This window comes from Oncorhynchus keta, unplaced genomic scaffold (assembly GCF_023373465.1).
Source record: "Oncorhynchus keta strain PuntledgeMale-10-30-2019 unplaced genomic scaffold, Oket_V2 Un_scaffold_180_pilon_pilon, whole genome shotgun sequence".
Taxonomy (NCBI): Eukaryota; Metazoa; Chordata; class Actinopteri; order Salmoniformes; family Salmonidae; genus Oncorhynchus; species Oncorhynchus keta.
Window position 1 is genome coordinate 393,683 of NW_026290834.1, and position 19,868 is coordinate 413,550.

Below are 19,868 nucleotides of genomic sequence, written 5' to 3' on the forward strand. Positions count from 1 at the left end.
AATGCATTGAAAAGACACACACACACCCTCTCATATCATTACCAAGCCCAGCTCCCTGTAGAGGAGAGGCTGTGCAACAATGACAAAATGTTAAAAATATCAAACAATTAGAGAGTGTCGTTTCCCCAAATGTAAAACCTTTATTGGAGTTTTTGAAGACATCTCTGATGAGAATAAGCTACCCTTGCTGTTGGGGGAGGAGGCAGAGAGCTGTGGGTTGGCAGCACACTACATTGCTGCCTGCCATAAGATGAGGGACAGTGTCTGACAGACCAACCAACCTGCACATGTCCTCTATACCATTGTTATTGTTCAATGTATGGTTATTTTGACCCTTGATTATTGTTGTAACTGTTGTCAATAATGATTATTATAAATGTAATTATGTTAATATTGTAACTCTCCAAAGTAAGCTTTGGCAATATGTACATTGATACGTCATGCAGAGAAAGAGACAGAGAGAGAGACAGAGAGAGAGACAGAGAGAGAGACAGAGAGAGAGAGAGAGAGACAGAGAGAGAGAGAGACAGAGAGAGACAGAGACAGAGAGAGAGACAGAGAGAGAGAGAGAGAGAGAGAGAGAGAGACAGAGAGAGAGAGAGAGAGAGAGAGAGAGAGAGAGAGAGAGAGACAGAGAGAGACAGAGACAGAGAGAGAGACAGAGAGAGAGAGAGATAGAGAGACAGAGAGAGAGACAGAGAGAGAGAGAGAGAGAGAGAGAGAGAGAGAGAGAGAGAGAGAGAGAGAGAGAGAGAGACAGAGAGAGAGAGAGACAGAGAGAGAGAGAGAGAGAGAGAGACAGAGAAAGAGACAGAGAGAGAGACAGAGAGAGAGACAGAGAGAGAGAGAGAGAGAGAGAGAGAGAGAGAGAGAGAGAGAGAGAGAGAGAGAGAGAGAGAGAGAGAGACAGAGAGAGAGAGAGACAGAGAGAGAGAGAGAGACAGAGAGAGACAGAGACAGAGAGAGAGAGAGAGAGAGAGAGAGAGAGAGAGAGAGAGAGAGAGAGAGAGAGAGAGACAGAGAGACAGAGAGAGAGAACAAGCAGAGCTGACACTGTGATGTATTGAGTAGTTGGAGTTAGTGGTGACTCTGGCAGGCAAGCCCAGACCACAAAAACAACAGCCCAAACTACAGAAACCCAGTCATTCCCTATGGGGTTCCTTTCCCGTTTTAGAGCACTTTGAACTACAGTATAATCATTCTGCCTGCAGAGAACTCTCCAATACAGCAGGAGCTTAGTGCCAAGTCAAACAGAAGGTAATACATCAATTCTAATGACTTAAATACCAGTGGAGCTCAGTGTTGCAAACCTTCATGTAGAGTGGAGCTCAGTGCTGCAAACCTTCCTGTAGAGTGGAGCTCAGTGTTGCAAACCTTCCTGTCGAGTGGAGCTCAGTGTTGCAAACCTTCCTGTAGAGTGGAGCTCAGTGTTACAAACCTTCCTGTAGAGTGGAGCTCAGTGTTGCAAACCTTCCTGTAGAGTGGAGCTCAGTGCTGCATACCTTCCTGTAGAGTGGAGCTCAGTGTTGCAAACCTTCCTGTAGAGTGGAGCTCAGTGTTGCAAACCTTCCTGTAGAGTGGAGCTCAGTGTAGGTGTTGCATACCTTCCTGTAGAGTGGAGCTCAGTGTTGCATATCTTCCTGTAGAGTGGAGCTCAGTGCTGCAAACCTTCCTGTAGAGTGGAGCTCAGTGCTGCATACCTTCCTGTAGAGTGGAGCTCAGTGCTGCATACCTTCCTGTAGAGTGGAGCTCAGTGTAGGTGTTGCATACCTTCTTGTAGAGTGGAGCTCAGTGTAGGTGTTGCATACCTTCCTGTAGAGTGGAGCTCAGTGTTGCATATCTTCCTGTAGAGTGGAGCTCAGTGCTGCAAACCTTCCTGTAGAGTGGAGCTCAGTGCTGCATACCTTCCTGTAGAGTGGAGCTCAGTGCTGCATACCTTCCTGTAGAGTGGAGCTCAGTGCTGCATACCTTCCTGTAGAGTGGAGCTCAGTGTTGCATATCTTCCTGTAGAGTGGAGCTCAGTGTTGCATATCTTCCTGTAGAGTGGAGCTCAGTGCTGCATACCTTCCTGTAGAGTGGAGCTCAGTGCTGCAAACCTTCCTGTAGAGTGGAGCTCAGTGTAGGTGTTGCATACCTTCCTGTCCAGTGGAGCTCAGTGCTGCATACCTTCCTGTAGAGTGGAGCTCAGTGTAGGTGTTGCATACCTTCCTGTCCAGTGGAGCTCAGTGCTGCATACCTTCCTGTCCAGTGGAGCTCAGTGCTGCATACCTTCCTGTAGAGTGGAGCTCAGTGCTGCATACCTTCCTGTAGAGTGGAGCTCAGTGCTGCATACCTTCCTGTAGAGTGGAGCTCAGTGCTGCATACCTTCCGGTCCAGTGGAGCTCAGTGCTGCATACCTTCCTGTCCAGTGGAGCTCAGTGCTGCAAACCTTCCTGTCCAGTGGAGCTCAGTGCTGCAAACCTTCCTGTCCAGTGGAGCTCAGTGCTGCAAACCTTCCTGTAGAGTGGAGCTCAGTGCTGCATACCTTCCTGTAGAGTGGAGCTCAGTGTTGCAAACCTTCCTGTAGAGTGGAGCTCAGTGTTGCAAACCTTCCTGTAGAGTGGAGCTCAGTGTTGCAAACCTTCCTGTAGAGTGGAGCTCAGTGCTGCAAACCTTCCTGTAGAGTGGAGCTCAGTGTTGCAAACCTTCCTGTAGAGTGGAGCTCAGTGTTGCAAACCTTCCTGTAGAGTGGAGCTCAGTGTTGCAAACCTTCCTGTAGAGTGGAGCTCAGTGTTACAAACCTTCCTGTAGAGTGGAGCTCAGTGTTGCAAACCTTCCTGTAGAGTGGAGCTCAGTGCTGCATACCTTCCTGTGCTGCATACCTTCCTGTAGAGTGGAGCTCAGTGTAGGTGTTGCATACCTTCCTGTAGAGTGGAGCTCAGTGTAGGTGTTGCATACCTTCCTGTAGAGTGGAGCTCAGTGTAGGTGTTGCATACCTTCCTGTAGAGTGGAGCTCAGTGTAGGTGTTGCATACCTTCCTGTAGAGTGGAGCTCAGTGTAGGTGTTGCATACCTTCCTGTAGAGTGGAGCTCAGTGTAGGTGTTGCATACCTTCCTGTAGAGTGGAGCTCAGTGTAGGTGTTGCATACCTTCCCAGTGTAGGTGTTGCATACCTTCCTGTAGAGTGGAGCTCAGTGTAGGTGTTGCATACCTTCCTGTAGAGTGGAGCTCAGTGTAGGTGTTGCATACCTTCCTGTAGAGTGGAGCTCAGTGTAGGTGTTGCACACCTTCCTGTAGAGTGGAGCTCAGTGTAGGTGTTGCATACCTTCCTGTAGAGTGGAGCTCAGTGTAGGTGTTGCATACCTTCCTGTAGAGTGGAGCTCAGTGCTGCATACCTTCCTGTAGAGTGGAGCTCAGTGCTGCATACCTTCCTGTAGAGTGGAGCTCAGTGCTGCATACCTTCCTGTAGAGTGGAGCTCAGTGCTGCATACCTTCCTGTAGAGTGGAGCTCAGTGTTGCATATCTTCCTGTAGAGTGGAGCTCAGTGTTGCATACCTTCCTTCCTGTGCATACCTTCCTGTAGAGTGGAGCTCAGTGAGTGGAGCTCAGTGCTGCATACCTTCCTGTAGAGTGGAGCTCAGTGCTGCAAACCTTCCTGTAGAGTGGAGCTCAGTGCTGCAAACCTTCCTGTCCAGTGGAGCGCAGTGCTGCAAACCTTCCTGTAGAGTGGAGCTCAGTCTAGGTGTTGCATACCTTCCTGTCCAGTGGAGCTCAGTGCTGCAAACCTTTCTGTCCAGTGGAGCTCATTGCTGCATACCTTCCTGTCCAGTGGAGCTCAGTGCTGCATACCTTCCTGTAGAGTGGAGCTCAGTGCTGCATACCTTCCTGTAGAGTGGAGCTCAGTGCTGCATACCTTCCTGTAGAGTGGAGCTCAGTGCTGCATACCTTCCTGTCCAGTGGAGCTCAGTGCTGCATATCTTCCTGTCCAGTGGAGCTCAGTGCTGCAAACCTTCCTGTCCAGTGGAGCTCAGTGCTGCAAACCTTCCTGTCCAGTGGAGCTCAGTGCTGCAAACCTTCCTGTAGAGTGGAGCTCAGTGCTGCATACCTTCCTGTAGAGTGGAGCTCAGTGCTGAAAACCTTCCTGTAGAGTGGAGCTCAGTGCTGCAAACCTTCCTGTAGAGTGGAGCTCAGTGCTGCATACCTTCCTGTAGAGTGGAGCTCAGTGCTGCATACCTTCCTGTAGAGTGGAGCTCAGTGCTGCAAACCTTCCTGTCTAGTGGAGCTCAGTGCTGCATACCGTCCTGTCCAGTGGAGCTCAGTGTTGCAAACCTTCCTGTCCAGTGGAGCTCAGTGCTGCATACCTTCCTGTAGAGTGGAGCTCAGTGCTGCAAACCTTCCTGTCCAGTGGAGCTCAGTGCTGCATACCTTCCTGTCCAGTGGAGCTCAGTGCTGCATACCTTCCTGTCCAGTGGAGCTCAGTGTTGCATACCTTCCTGTAGAGTGGAGCTCAGTGTTGCAAACCTTCCTGTAGAGTGGAGCTCAGTGTTGCAAACCTTCCTGTAGAGTGGAGCTCAGTGCTGCAAACCTTCCTGTAGAGTGGAGCTCAGTGCTGCAAACCTTCCTGTAGTGGAGTGCTGCATACCTTCCTGTAGAGTGGAGCTCAGTGTTGCAAACCTTCCTGTCCAGTGGAGGTGTTGCATACCTTCCTGTAGAGTGGATCTCAGTGTAGGTGTTGCATACCTTCCTGTAGAGTGGAGCTCAGTCAGGTGTTGCATACCTTCCTGTAGAGTGGAGTCAGGTGTTGCATACCTTCCTGTAGGTGTGTTGCATACCTTCCTGTAGAGTGGAGCTCAGTGTAGGTGTTGCATCACTTCCTGTAGAGTGGAGCTCAGTGTAGGTGTTGCATACCTTCCTGTAGAGTGGAGCTCAGTGTAGGTGTTGCATACCTTCCTGTAGAGTGGAGCTCAGTGTAGGTGTTGCATACCTTCCTGTAGAGTGGAGCTCAGTGTAGGTGTTGCATACCTTCCTGTAGAGTGGAGCTCAGTGTAGGTGTTGCATACCTTCCTGTAGAGTGGAGCTCAGTGTAGGTGTTGCATACCTTCCTGTAGAGTGGAGCTCAGTGCTGCAAACCTTCCTGTAGAGTGGAGCTCAGTGCTGCATACCTTCCTGTAGAGTGGAGCTCAGTGCTGCATACCTTCCTGTAGAGTGGAGCTCAGTGCTGCATACCTTCCTGTAGAGTGGAGCTCAGTGTAGGTGTTGCATACCTTCCTGTCCAGTGTAGCTCAGTGTTGCATATCTTACTGTAGAGTGGAGCTCAGTGCTGCATACCTTCCTGTAGAGTGGAGCTCAGTGCTGCAAACCTTCCTGTAGAGTGGAGCTCAGTGCTGCAAACCTTCCTGTCCAGTGGAGCGCAGTGCTGCAAACCTTCCTGTAGAGTGGAGCTCAGTGTAGGTGTTGCATACCTTCCTGTCCAGTGGAGCTCAGTGCTGCAAACCTTTCTGTCCAGTGGAGCTCAGTGCTGCATACCTTCCTGTCCAGTGGAGCTCAGTGCTGCATACCTTCCTGTAGAGTGGAGCTCAGTGCTGCATACCTTCCTGTAGAGTGGAGCTCAGTGCTGCATACCTTCCTGTAGAGTGGAGCTCAGTGCTGCATACCTTCCGGTCCAGTGGAGCTCAGTGCTGCATACCTTCCTGTCCAATGGAGCTCAGTGCTGCAAACCTTCCTGTCCAGTGGAGCTCAGTGCTGCAAACCTTCCTGTCCAGTGGAGCTCAGTGCTGCAAACCTTCCTGTAGAGTGGAGCTCAGTGCTGCATACCTTCCTGTAGAGTGGAGCTCAGTGCTGAAAAAATTCCTGTAGAGTGGAGCTCAGTGCTGCATACCTTCCTGTAGAGTGGAGCTCAGTGCTGCAAACCTTCCTGTAGAGTGGAGCTCAGTGCTGCATACCTTCCTGTAGAGTGGAGCTCAGTGCTGCATACCTTCCTGTAGAGTGGAGCTCAGTGCTGCAAACCTTCCTGTCTAGTGGAGCTCAGTGCTGCATACCTTCCTGTCCAGTGGAGCTCAGTGCTGCAAACCTTCCTGTCCAGTGGAGCTCAGTGCTGCATACCTTCCTGTAGAGTGGAGCTCAGTGCTGCAAACCTTCCTGTCCAGTGGAGCTCAGTGTTGCATACCTTCCTGTTCAGTGGAGCTCAGTGTTGCATACCTTCCTGTAGAGTGGAGCTCAGTGCTGCAAACCTTCCTGTCCAGTGGAGCTCAGTGCTGCATACCTTCCTGTCCAGTGGAGCTCAGTGCTGCATACCTTCCTGTCCAGAGGAGCTCAGTGTTGCATACCTTCCTGTAGAGTGGAGCTCAGTGTTGCAAACCTTCCTGTAGAGTGGAGCTCAGTGTTGCAAACCTTCCTGTAGAGTGGAGCTCAGTGCTGCATACCTTCCTGTAGAGTGGAGCTCAGTGTTGCAAACCTTCCTGTCCAGTGGAGCTCAGTGTAGGTGTTGCATACCTTCCTGTAGAGTGGAGCTCAGTGTAGGTGTTGCATACCTTCCTGTAGAGTGGAGCTCAGTGTAGGTGTTGCATACCTTCCTGTAGAGTGGATCTCAGTGTAGATGTTGCATACCTTCCTGTAGAGTGGAGCTCAGTGTAGGTGTTGCATACCTTCCTGTAGAGTGGAGCTCAGTGTAGGTGTTGCATACCTTCCTGTAGAGTGGAGCTCAGTGTAGGTGTTGCATACCTTCCTGTAGAGTGGAGCTCAGTGTAGGTGTTGCATACCTTCCTGTAGAGTGGAGCTCAGTGTAGGTGTTGCATACCTTCCTGTAGAGTGGAGCTCAGTGCTGCAAACCTTCCTGTAGAGTGGAGCTCAGTGCTGCATACCTTCCTGTAGAGTGGAGCTCAGTGCTGCATACCTTCCTGTAGAGTGGAGCTCAGTGCTGCATACCTTCCTGTAGAGTGGAGCTCAGTGTAGGTGTTGCATACCTTCCTGTCCAGTGGAGCTCAGTGTTGCATACCTTCCTGTAGAGTGGAGCTCAGTGCTGCATACCTTCCTGTAGAGTGGAGCTCAGTGTAGGTGTTGCATACCTTCCTGTCCAGTGTAGCTCAGTGTTGCATACCTTCCTGTAGAGTGGAGCTCAGTGCTGCAAACCTTCCTGTCCAGTGGAGCTCAGTGCTGCAAACCTTCCTGTAGAGTGGAGCTCAGTGTAGGTGTTGCATACCTTCCTGTCCAGTGGAGCTCAGTGCTGCATACCTTCCTGTCCAGTGGAGCTCAGTGCTGCAAACCTTCCTGTCCAGTGGAGCTCAGTGCTGCAAACCTTTCTGTCCAGTGGAGCTCAGTGCTGCATACCTTCCTGTCCAGTGGAGCTCAGTGCTGCATACCTTCCTGTAGAGTGGAGCTCAGTGCTGCATACCTTCCTGTAGAGTGGAGCTCAGTGCTGCATACCTTCCTGTAGAGTGGAGCTCAGTGCTGCATACCTTCCAGTCCAGTGGAGCTCAGTGCTGCATACCTTCCTGTCCTGTGGAGCTCAGTGCTGCAAAAATTCCTGTAGAGTGGAGCTCAGTGCTGCATACCTTCCTGTAGAGTGGAGCTCAGTGCTGCAAACCTTCCTGTAGAGTGGAGCTCAGTGCTGCATACCTTCCTGTAGAGTGGAGCTCAGTGCTGCAAACCTTCCTGTCTAGTGGAGGTCAGTGCTGCATACCTTCCTGTAGAGTGGAGCTCAGTGCTGCAAACCTTCCTGTAGAGTGGAGCACAGTGCTGCATACCTTCCTGTAGAGTGGAGCTCTGTGCTGCAAACCTTCCTGTAGAGTGGAGCTCAGTGCTGCATACCTTCCTATAGAGTGGAGCTCAGTGCTGCAAACCTTCCTGTCCAGTGGAGCTCAGTGTTCCAAACCTTCCTGTCCAGTGGAGCTCAGTGTTCCAAACCTTCCTGTCCAGTGGAGCTCAGTGCTGCATACCTTCCTGACCCGTGGAGCTCAGTGTAGGTGTTGCATACCTTCCTGACCAGTGGAGCTCAGTGTTCCAAACCTTCCTGTCCAGTGGAGCTCAGTGCTGCATACCTTCCTGACCAGTGGAGCTCAGTGTAGGTGTTTCATACCTTCCTGACCAGTGGAGCTCAGTGTTCCAAACCTTCCTGTCCAGTGGAGCTCAGTGCTGCAAACCTTCCTGTCCAGTGGAGCTCAGTGTTCCAAACCTTCCTGTCCAGTGGAGCTCAGTGTTCCAAACCTTCCTGTCCAGTGGAGCTCAGTGTAGGTGTTGCATACTGAAAGTTTAACTCAATTTGCAATAAACTTGTTTATCACAGAATACTCAAATACCCAAAAGAATCAACAGCTGAATACGGGCCTTTCGAGTGATGCAACACTCTCTCCTGTCAACCCCCCCTCGTCCTCAGCACTCTCTCCTGTCAACCCCCCCTCGTCCTCAGCACTCTCTTATGTCAACCCCCCCTCGTCCTCAGCAATCTCTCCTGTCAAAACTCCCCCCGTCCTCAGCACTCTCTCCTGTCAACCCCCCCTCGTCCTCAGCACTCTCTCCTGTCAAAACTCCCCCTGTCCTCAACACTCTCTCCTGTCAAAACTCCCCCCGTCCTCAGCACTCTCTCCTGTCAAAACTCCCCCCGTCCTCAGCACTCTCTCCTGTCAAAACTCCCCCGTCCTCAGCACTCTCTCCTGTCAACCCCCTCGTCCTCAGCACTCTCTCCTGTCAAAATCCCCCCGTCCTCAGCACTCTCTCCTGTCAACCCCCCCCGTCCTCAACACTCTCTCCTGTCAAAACTTCTCCCGTCCTCAACACTCTCTCCTGTCAATACTCCACCCCCCTGTCCTCAGCACTCTCTCCTGTCAAAACTCCCCCCCGTCCTCAGCACTCTCTCCTGTCAAAACTCCCCCCGTCCTCAGCACTCTCTCCTGTCAACCCCCCCTCGTCCTCAGCACTCTCTCCTGTCAAAACCCCCCGTCCTCAGCAATCTCTCCTGTCAAAACTCCCCCCGTCCTCAGCACTCTCTCCTGTCAAAACTCCCCCCGTCCTCAGCACTTTCTCCTGTCAACCCCCCCAGTCCTCAGCACTCTCTCCTGTCAAAATCCCCCCGTCCTCAGCACTCTCTCCTGTCAACCCCCCCCCTCAGCACCCTCTCCTGTCAAACCCCCCGTCCTCAACACTCTCACCTGTCAACCCCCCGTCCTCAGCACTCTCTCCTGTCAAAACTCCCCCCCCCCGTCCTCAGCACTCTCTCCTGTCAAAACTCCCCCCGTCCTCAGCACTCTCTCCTGTCAACCCCCTCATCTTCAGCACTCTCTCCTGACAAAACTCCCCCCGTGCTCAGCACCCTCTCCTGTCATACCCCCCCCGTCCTCAACACTCTCACCTGTCAACCCCCCGTCCTCAGCACTCTCTCCTGTCAAAACTCCCCACCCGCGTCCTCAGCACTCTCTCCTGTCAAAAGTCCCCCCGTCCTCAGCACTCTCTCCTGTCAACCCCCTCGTCTTCAGCACTCTCTCCTGACAAAACCCCCCCCGTCCTCAGCACTCTCTCCTGTCAAAACTCCCCCCGTCCTCAGCACTCTCTCCTGTCAAAACTCCCCCCGTCCTCAGCACTCTCTCCTGTCAAATCCCCCCCCGTCCTCAGCACTCTCTCCTGTCAAAACTCCCCCCGTCCTCAGCACTCTCTCCTGTCAAATCCCCCCCCCGTCCTCAGCACTCTCTCCTGTCAACCCTCCCCCCGTCCTCAGCACTCTCTCCTGTCAAAACTCCCCCGTCCTCAACACTCTCTCCTGTCAAAACTCCCCCGTCCTCAGCACTCTCTCCTGTCAAAACTCCCCCCGTCCTCAGCACTCTCTCCTGTCAACCCCCCGTCCTCAACACTCTCTCCTGTCAACCCCCCGTCCTCAGCACTCTCTCCTGTCAAAACTCCCCCGTCCTCATCACTCTCTCCTGTCAATACTCCCGTCCTCATCACTCTCTCCTGTCAACCCCCCCCGTCCTCAACACTCTCTCCTGTCAACCCCCCGTCCTCAACACTCTCTCCTGTCACCTCCCCCCGTCCTCACACTCTCTCCTGTCAACCCCCCCCCGTCCTCACCACTCTCTCCTGTCAACCCCCCCCATCCTCAACACTCTCTCCTGTCAACCCCCCCGTCCTCAACACTCTCTCCTGTCAACCCTCCCCCCGTCCTCAACACTCTCTCCTGTCAAAACTCCCCCCGTCCTCAGCACTCTCTCCTGTCAAAACTCCCCCCGTCCTCAGCACTCTCTCCTGTCAAAACTCCCCCCGTCCTCAGCTCTCTCTCCTGTCAATACTCCCCCCTTCCTCAGCACTCTCTCCTGTCAATACTCCCCCCTTCCTCAGCACTCTCTCCTGTCAAAACTCCCCCTGTCCTCAACACTCTCTCCTGTCAAAACTCCCCCTGTCCTCAACACTCTCTCCTGTCAAAACTCCCCCCGTCCTCAGCACTCTCTCCTGCCAAAACTCCTCCCATCCATACAATTATATACTTCAGCAGTTTTCCACTAATATGACAGCATTTTCGATAGGCCCTTTCACCCTGATTAAGGTCATGATTTTCTGCTAAGCAGGACCCAAGTGTTTTGACATTCTCAACCGCTGTTGGCATCACTTCCTCTTCTCTGACGCCTCTTCATCATCTTCGTGCTGTTAGCATATCTGTGATTTCCAGCCACAAGCTTTCTAGCAGACAGTTCCCCAGAACCAGCCACAGGACAAACTTCTACTAATCACACAAACTACTACTAATCACACAAACTACTACTAATCACACAAACTACTACTAATCACACAAACTACTACTAAATCACACCAACAGCAATTATCTACAATGTAAAAATACCTTCCTGAGCTGGGACCCGTGTAGGTGCTGCCTGTGTTCCTTTAGCTGGGACCAGTATCAGTGCTGCCTGTGTTCTGGAGCTGGGACCAGTATCAGTGCTGCCTGTGTTCCATTAGCTGGGACCAGTATCAGTGCTGCCTGTGTTCCATTAGCTGGGACCAGTATCAGTGCTGCCTGTGTTCCATTAGCTGGGACCAGTATCAGTGCTGCCTGTGTTCCATTAGCTGGGACCAGTATCAGTGCTGCCTGTGTTCCATTAGCTGGGACCAGTATCAGTGCTGCCTGTGTTCCATTAGCTGGGACCAGTATCAGTGCTGCCTGTGTTCCTTTAGCTGGGACCAGTATCAGTGCTGCCTGTGTTCCTTTAGCTGGGACCAGTATCAGTGCTGCCTGTGTTCCATTAGCTGGGACCAGTATCAGTGCTGCCTGTGTTCCTTTAGCTGGGACCAGTATCAGTGCTGCCTGTGTTCCTTTAGCTGGGACCAGTATCAGTGCTGCCTGTGTTCCATTAGCTGGGACCAGTATCAGTGCTGCCTGTGTTCTGGAGCTGGGACCAGTATCAGTGCTGCCTGTGTTCCATTAGCTGGGACCAGTATCAGTGCTGCCTGTGTTCCTTTAGCTGGGACCAGTATCAGTGCTGCCTGTGTTCCATTAGCTGGGACCAGTATCAGTGCTGCCTGTGTTCCTTTAGCTGGGACCAGTATCAGTGCTGCCTGTGTTCTGGAGCTGGGACCAGTATCAGTGCTGCCTGTGTTCCATTAGCTGGGACCAGTATCAGTGCTGCCTGTGTTCCTTTGGGACCAGTATCTGGGACCAGTATCAGTGCTGCCTGTGTTCATTAGCTGGGACCAGTATCAGTGCTGGGACCAGTATCAGTGCTGCCTGTGTTCCATTAGCTGGGACCAGTATCAGTGCTGCCTGTGTTCCTTTAGCTGGGACCAGTATCAGTGGGACCTGCCTGTGTTCCTTTAGCTGGGACCAGTATCAGTGCTGCCTGTGTTCCATTAGCTGGGACCAGTATCAGTGCTGCCTGTGTGTTCTTAGCTGGGACCAGTATCAGTGCTGCCTGTGTTCCTTTAGCTGGGACCAGTATCAGTGCTGCCTGTGTTCCTTTAGCTGGGACCAGTATCAGTGCTGCCTGTGTTCCTTTAGCTGGGACCAGTATCAGTGCTGCCTGTGTTCCTTTAGCTGGGACCAGTATCAGTGCTGCCTGTGTTGGGACCTTTAGCCTGTTCCTTTAGCTGGGACCAGTATCAGTGCTGCCTGTGTTCTTTAGCTGGGACCAGTATCAGTGCTGCCTGTGTTCCTTTAGCTGGGACCAGTATCAGTGCTGCCTGTGTTCTTTAGCTGGGACCAGTATCAGTGCTGCCTGTGTTCCATTAGCTGGGACCTGCTGGGACCAGTAGGTGCTGCCTGTGTTCCTTTAGCTGGGGGAGGTGCTGCCTGTGTTCCTTTAGCTGGGACCAGTATCAGTGCTGCCTGTGTTCCTTTAGCTGGGACCAGTATCAGTGCTGCCTGTGTTCCTTTAGCTGGGACCAGTATCGGTGCTGCCTGTGTTCCATTAGCTGGGACCAGTATCAGTGCTGCCTGTGTTCCGTTAGCTGGGACCAGTATCAGTGCTGCCTGTGTTCCTTTAGCTGGGACCAGTATCGGTGCTGCCTGTGTTCTGGAGCTGGGACCTGTGTAGGTGCTGCCTGTGTTTCTGGAGCTGGGACCTGTGTAGGTGCTGCCTGTGTTCCATTAGCTGGGACCTGTGTAGGTGCTGCCTGTGTTCCTTTAGCTGGGACCAGTATCGGTGCTGCCTGTGTTCCTTTAGCTGGGACCAGTATCGGTGCTGCCTGTGTTCTGGAGCTGGGACCTGTGTAGGTGCTGCCTGTGTTCCATTAGCTGGGACCTGTGTAGGTGCTGCCTGTGTTCCTTTAGCTAGGACCAGTATCGGTGCTGCCTGTGTTCCTTTAGCTGGGACCAGTATCGGTGCTGCCTGTGTTCCTTTAGCTGGGACCAGTATCAGTGCTGCCTGTGTTCCATTAGCTGGGACCGGTGTAGGTGCTTCCTGTGTTCCATTAGCTGGGACCAGTATCAGTGCTTCCTGTGTTCCATTAGCTGGGACCAGTATCGGTGCTGCCTGTGTTCTGGAGCTGGGACCTGTGTAGGTGCTGCCTGTGTTCCATTAGCTGGGACCAGTATCAGTGCTGCCTGTGTTCCATTAGCTGGGACCAGTATCAGTGCTGCCTGTGTTCCATTAGCTGGGACCAGTATCAGTGCTGCCTGTGTTCCATTAGCTGGGACCAGTATCGGTGCTGCCTGTGTTCCATTAGCTGGGACCAGTATCAGTGCTGCCTGTGTTCTGGAGCTGGGACCTGTGTAGGTGCTGCCTGTGTTCCATTAGCTGGGACCTGTGTAGGTGCTGCCTGTGTTCCTTTAGCTAGGACCAGTATCGGTGCTGCCTGTGTTCCATTAGCTGGGACCAGTATCAGTGCTGCCTGTGTTCCTTTAGCTGGGACCGGTGTAGGTGCTTCCTGTGTTCCATTAGCTGGGACCAGTATCAGTGCTTCCTGTGTTCCATTAGCTGGGACCAGTATCGGTGCTGCCTGTGTTCTGGAGCTGGGACCTGTGTAGGTGCTGCCTGTGTTCCATTAGCTGGGACCTGTGTAGGTGCTGCCTGTGTTCCTTTAGCTAGGACCAGTATCGGTGCTGCCTGTGTTCCTTTAGCTGGGACCAGTATCGGTGCTGCCTGTGTTCTGGAGCTGGGACCTGTGTAGGTGCTGCCTGTGTTCCACCTGTTAGCTGGGACCAGTATCAGTGCTGCCTGTGTTCCATTAGCTGGGACCAGTATCAGTGCTGCCTGTGTTCCTTTAGCTGGGACCAGTATCAGTGCTGCCTGTGTTCCATTAGCTGGGACCGGTGTAGGTGCTTCCTGTGTTCCATTAGCTGGGACCAGTATCAGTGCTTCCTGTGTTCCATTAGCTGGGACCAGTATCGGTGCTGCCTGTGTTCTGGAGCTGGGACCTGTGTAGGTGCTGCCTGTGTTCCATTAGCTGGGACCAGTATCAGTGCTGCCTGTGTTCCATTAGCTGGGACCATCAGTGCTGCCTGTGTTCCATTAGCTGGGACCAGTGCTGCCTGTGTTCCATTAGCTGGGACCAGTATCAGTGCTGCCTGTGTTCCATTAGCTGGGACCAGTATCAGTGCTGCCTGTGTTCCTTTAGCTGGGACCAGTATCAGTGCTGCCTGTGTTCCTTTAGCTGGGACCAGTATCAGTGCTGCCTGTGTTCCATTAGCTGGGACCAGTATCAGTGCTGCCTGTGTTCTGGAGCTGGGACCAGTATCAGTGCTGCCTGTGTTCCATTAGCTGGGACCAGTATCAGTGCTGCCTGTGTTCCTTTAGCTGGGACCAGTATCAGTGCTGCCTGTGTTCCATTAGCTGGGACCAGTATCAGTGCTGCCTGTGTTCCTTTAGCTGGGACCAGTATCAGTGCTGCCTGTGTTCCATTAGCTGGGACCAGTATCAGTGCTGCCTGTGTTCTGGAGCTGGGACCAGTATCAGTGCTGCCTGGGTTCCTTTAGCTGGGACCTGTGTAGGTGCTGCCTGTGTTCATTTAGCTGGGACCAGTATCAGTGCTGCCTGTGTTCCTTTAGCTGGGACCAGTATCAGTGCTGCCTGTGTTCCATTAGCTGGGACCAGTATCAGTGCTGCCTGGGTTCCTTTAGCTGGGACCAGTATCAGTGCTGCCTGTGTTCCTTTAGCTGGGACCAGTATCAGTGCTGCCTGTGTTCTGGAGCTGGGACCAGTATCAGTGCTGCCTGGGTTCCTTTAGCTGGGACCAGTATCAGTGCTGCCTGTGTTCTGGAGCTGGGACCAGTATCAGTGCTGCCTGGGTTCCTTTAGCTGGGACCAGTATCAGTGCTGCCTGTGTTCCATTAGCTGGGACCTGTGTAGGTGCTGCCTGTGTTCCTTTAGCTGGGACCAGTATCAGTGCTGCCTGTGTTCCTTTAGCTGGGACCAGTATCAGTGCTGCCTGTGTTCCTTTAGCTGGGGCCAGTATCGGTGCTGCCTGTGTTCCATTAGCTGGGACCAGTATCAGTGCTGCCTGTGTTCCGTTAGCTGGGACCAGTATCAGTGCTGCCTGTGTTCCTTTAGCTGGGACCAGTATCGGTGCTGCCTGTGTTCTGGAGCTGGGACCTGTGTAGGTGCTGCCTGTGTTCTGGAGCTGGGACCTGTGTAGGTGCTGCCTGTGTTCCATTAGCTGGGACCTGTGTAGGTGCTGCCTGTGTTCCTTTAGCTAGGACCAGTATCGGTGCTGCCTGTGTTCCTTTAGCTGGGACCAGTATCGGTGCTGCCTGTGTTCTGGAGCTGGGACCTGTGTAGGTGCTGCCTGTGTTCCATTAACTGGGACCTGTGTAGGTGCTGCCTGTGTTCCTTTAGCTAGGACCAGTATCGGTGCTGCCTGTGTTCCTTTAGCTGGGACCAGTATCGGTGCTGCCTGTGTTCCTTTAGCTGGGACCAGTATCAGTGCTGCCTGTGTTCCATTAGCTGGGACCGGTGTAGGTGCTTCCTGTGTTCCATTAGCTGGGACCAGTATCAGTGCTTCCTGTGTTCCATTAGCTGGGACCAGTATCGGTGCTGCCTGTGTTCTGGAGCTGGGACCTGTGTAGGTGCTGCCTGTGTTCCATTAGCTGGGACCAGTATCAGTGCTACCTGTGTTCCATTAGCTGGGACCAGTATCAGTGCTGCCTGTGTTCCATTAGCTGGGACCAGTATCAGTGCTGCCTGTGTTCCATTAGCTGGGACCAGTATCGGTGCTGCCTGTGTTCCATTAGCTGGGACCAGTATCAGTGCTGCCTGTGTTCTGGAGCTGGGACCTGTGTAGGTGCTGCCTGTGTTCCATTAGCTGGGACCTGTGTAGGTGCTGCCTGTGTTCCTTTAGCTAGGACCAGTATCGGTGCTGCCTGTGTTCCATTAGCTGGGACCAGTATCAGTGCTGCCTGTGTTCCTTTAGCTGCTGGGACCGGTGTAGGTGCTTCCTGTGTTCCATTAGCTGGGACCAGTATCAGTGCTTCCTGTGTTCCATTAGCTGGGACCAGTATCGGTGCTGCCTGTGTTCTGGAGCTGGGACCTGTGTAGGTGCTGCCTGTGTTCCATTAGCTGGGACCTGTGTAGGTGCTGCCTGTGTTCCTTTAGCTAGGACCAGTATCGGTGCTGCCTGTGTTCCTTTAGCTGGGACCAGTATCGGTGCTGCCTGTGTTCTGGAGCTGGGACCTGTGTAGGTGCTGCCTGTGTTCCATTAGCTGGGACCTGTGTAGGTGCTGCCTGTGTTCCTTTAGCTAGGACCAGTATCGGTGCTGCCTGTGTTCCTTTAGCTGGGACCAGTATCGGTGCTGCCTGTGTTCCTTTAGCTGGGGCCAGTATCAGTGCTGCCTGTGTTCCATTAGCTGGGACCGGTGTAGGTGCTTCCTGTGTTCCATTAGCTGGGACTAGTATCAGTGCTTCCTGTGTTCCATTAGCTGGGACCAGTATCGGTGCTGCCTGTGTTCTGGAGCTGGGACCTGTGTAGGTGCTGCCTGTGTTCCATTAGCTGGGACCAGTATCAGTGCTGCCTGTGTTCCATTAGCTGGGACCAGTATCGGTGCTGCCTGTGTTCCATTAGCTGGGACCAGTATCGGTGCTGCCTGTGTTCCATTAGCTGGGACCAGTATCAGTGCTGCCTGTGTTCTGGAGCTGGGACCTGTGTAGGTGCTGCCTGTGTTCCAAGAACAAAACCAGAGTACATCAAGAAAATCCAACTAGAGAAACAAGCGTTCACAGCATGGCTGGGGCTGGGGCTGGGGCTGGGGACTGGGGGCTGGGGACTGGGGCTGGGGACTGGGGGCTGGGGACTGGGGGCTGGGGGCTGGGGACTGGGGGCTGGGGACTGGGGCTGGGGGCTGGGGACTGGGGACTGGGGACTGGGGCTGGGGACTGGGGGCTGGGGGGGGCTGGGGACTGGGGGCTGGGGGCTGGGGGCTGGGGACTGGGGCTGGGGCTGGGGGGGGACTGGGGCTGGGGCTGGGGGCTGGGGGCTGGGGGCTGGGGCTGGGGGCTGGGGACTGGGGCTGGGGACTGGGGACTGGGGGCTGGGGGGGCTGGGGGCTGGGGCTGGGGCTGGGGACTGGGGGCTGGGGACTGGGGCTGGGGGCTGGGGACTGGGGGCTGGGGGCTGGGGCTGGGGCTGGGGCTGGGGGCTGGGGCTGGGGCTGGGGACTGGGGACTGGGGGCTGGGGGCTGGGGACTGGGGGCTGGGGGCTGGGGCTGGGGACTGGGGACTGGGGGCTGGGGACTGGGGACTGGGGGCTGGGGACTGGGGACTGGGGGGGGCTGGGGGCTGGGGCTGGGGACTGGGGACTGGGGGCTGGGGGCTGGGGGCTGGGGGCTGGGGGCTGGGGGCTGGGGCTGGGGCTGGGGGGGGGCTGGGGGCTGGGGGCTGGGGGGGCTGGGGCTGGGGCTGGGGCTGGGGGCTGGGGGGGGCTGGGGGGCTGGGGCTGGGGCTGGGGGGGCTGGGGCTGGGGCTCTGGGGCTGGGGGGGCTGGGGTTGGGGCTGGGGGCTGGGGCTGGGGCTGGGGACTGGGGCTGGGGCTGGGGGGCTGGGGCTGGGGGGGCTGGGGCTGGGGCTGGGGCTGGGGCTGGGGACTGGGGCTGGGGGGGCTGGGGCTGGGGGCTGGGGCTGGGGCTGGGGCTAGGGGGGCTGGGGGGGCTGGGGACTAGGGGGGGCTGGGAATGGGGACTGGGGCTGGGGACTGGGGGCTGGGGACTGGGGGCTGGGGGCTGGGGGGCTGGGGCTGGGGGCTGGGGCTGGGGCTGGGGGCTGGGGGCTGGGGACTGGGGGCTGGGGCTGGGGACTGGGGGCTGGGGCTGGGGGCTGGGGACTGGGGCTGGGGGCTGGGGCTGGGGCTGGGGGCTGGGGGCTGGGGGCTGGGGGCTGGGGCTGGGGACTGGGGGCTGGGGGCTGGGGCTGGGGACTGGGGCTGGGGCTGGGGCTGGGGCTGGGGGCTGGGGCTGGGGACTGGGGGCTGGGGGCTGGGGCTGGGGGCTGGGGGCTGGGGCTGGGGACTGGGGGCTGGGGGCTGGGGCTGGGGGCTGGGGACTGGGGGCTGGGGGCTGGGGCTGGGGACTGGGGGCTGGGGGCTGGGGCTGGGGGCTGGGGACTGGGGGCTGGGGGCTGGGGCTGGGGCTGGGGGCTGGGGGGCTGGGGGCTGGGGCTGGGGGGCTGGGGGCTGGGGGGCTGGGGGCTGGGGCTGGGGCTGGGGGCTGGGGCTGGGGCTGGGGCTGGGGGCTGGGGACTGGGGCTGGGGCTGGGGCTGGGGCTGGGGCTGGGGCTAGGGGGGCTGGGGGGGCTGGGGGCAGGGGGGCTGGGGACTGGGGGCTGGGGCTGGGGGGCTGGGGCTGGGGACTGGGGCTGGGACTGGGGGGGCTGGGGCTGGGGCTAGGGGGGGCTAGGGGGGGCTGGGGCTGGGGCTGGGGCTGGGGATGGGCATGGGGCTGGGGCTGGGGATGGGGCTGGGGCTAGGGCTGGGGCTGGGGCTGGGGCTGGGGCTGGGGATGGGGCTGGGGCTGGGGACTGGGGCTGGGGCTGGGGGGGCTGGGGCTGGGGCTAGGGAATGGGGGCTGGGGCTGGGAATGGGGCTAGGGTTAGGGCTGGGGCTAGGGATTGGGCTAGGCCTGGGGCTGGGGCTAGGGCTGGGGATAGGGATGGGTGCTAACATACAAACACAGAGCAAAGAACTGAGGAGAGAGAGAGAGAGAGAGAGAGAGAGAGAGAGAGAGAGAGAGAGAGAGAGAGAGAGAGAGAGAGAGAGAGAAAATAATATAACATTTGATTTAATAAACTTTCACATTTGATTTGAGTCTAGAGTTGGTGTAATGTATCTTTGTAAAAAACTATATTTTCATATTCGTTCTGCTATATCCATGCAGTGAAATGTCGGTAGGCAAGTTTGTAAACACTGGAAAAATACTTTAGATGATGCAGGACAGGCCTAGATACAGCGAAATATAACTAACCCAAGATAGTTCATCTGTGCCGTTTATAGTGGGAGCAAATAAAGAAGAGTGGGCAGAACAAGCAAGGTGGTTAAAGCCAAGCAAGAGCTAGCGAGATCCTATTGGCGCGTTGTAGCGTGTATTTGCATATTTTCATTAGGGAACGCCTACTCTGTGAAGTGCGCTTGTGCACAAATTCAATTCGACCTTGCACTCTTTCTAAACAATTCCATTTAAATATTTGGAGAAGCGTCAAGTCTTTAAAACTTACTTCACTGTGTTTGTAATATATTGTAGTTTAGGGAACAGAAAAATATATTGAGGTCAAATGTTTCATCGATGAGAAAAGTACCAGAACGTCTGCCCAGTTTCACGTAGTTCCATCCTCTCCCACTCATATACCCACGACTGAACTACCATTTGGTGGTGAGAAAACGTTAGAAATCTAAACGGATGCTTCAGCTTTATAGGCCCTGTGACATGTCTGTGTTTACTCCTTCTGTCTGTGCTTACGTGTAGTGATGTCCTATGTTTTTGTTGTTATTGTGTTGTAATTTGAAATGTACTTTTTTTTATATTTACAGAAAAAAAAAGTTTACGGTATGTGACTTATATATATATATACACTAGATGATTTAAGGGGGTGTGTGTTGAAGCCATTGAACCTCCATCTTGACATTCCCCCACAGTTGTAATTGTATTTTGGAATCTTTAGAAAAGCATTTATTCCATTACCGACACCTTAATGCATACGTTCAAATGAAATCATGTGAGCTATTTATACAAACAAAAAATTGAGAAAAAAAATAAAAACTTTCCCTTAAAGTATATATTTTTTTGATGACTAATGATACTGTCCCAACTACAACAAGAAAAAGTATTAAATACATGTAATTTTGTCCTTTATTTATAAATACTGTAGATCTCCATTCATTCTTGTGGAGGACTGGGCCGCACCGGGGAGTTCCAATATGGCCGACCGTTGGCTTCAAAGGCTTATAATGGCAATAAATACAATCAGCAATCCAGGGTTTACATACATCGTTGGTGA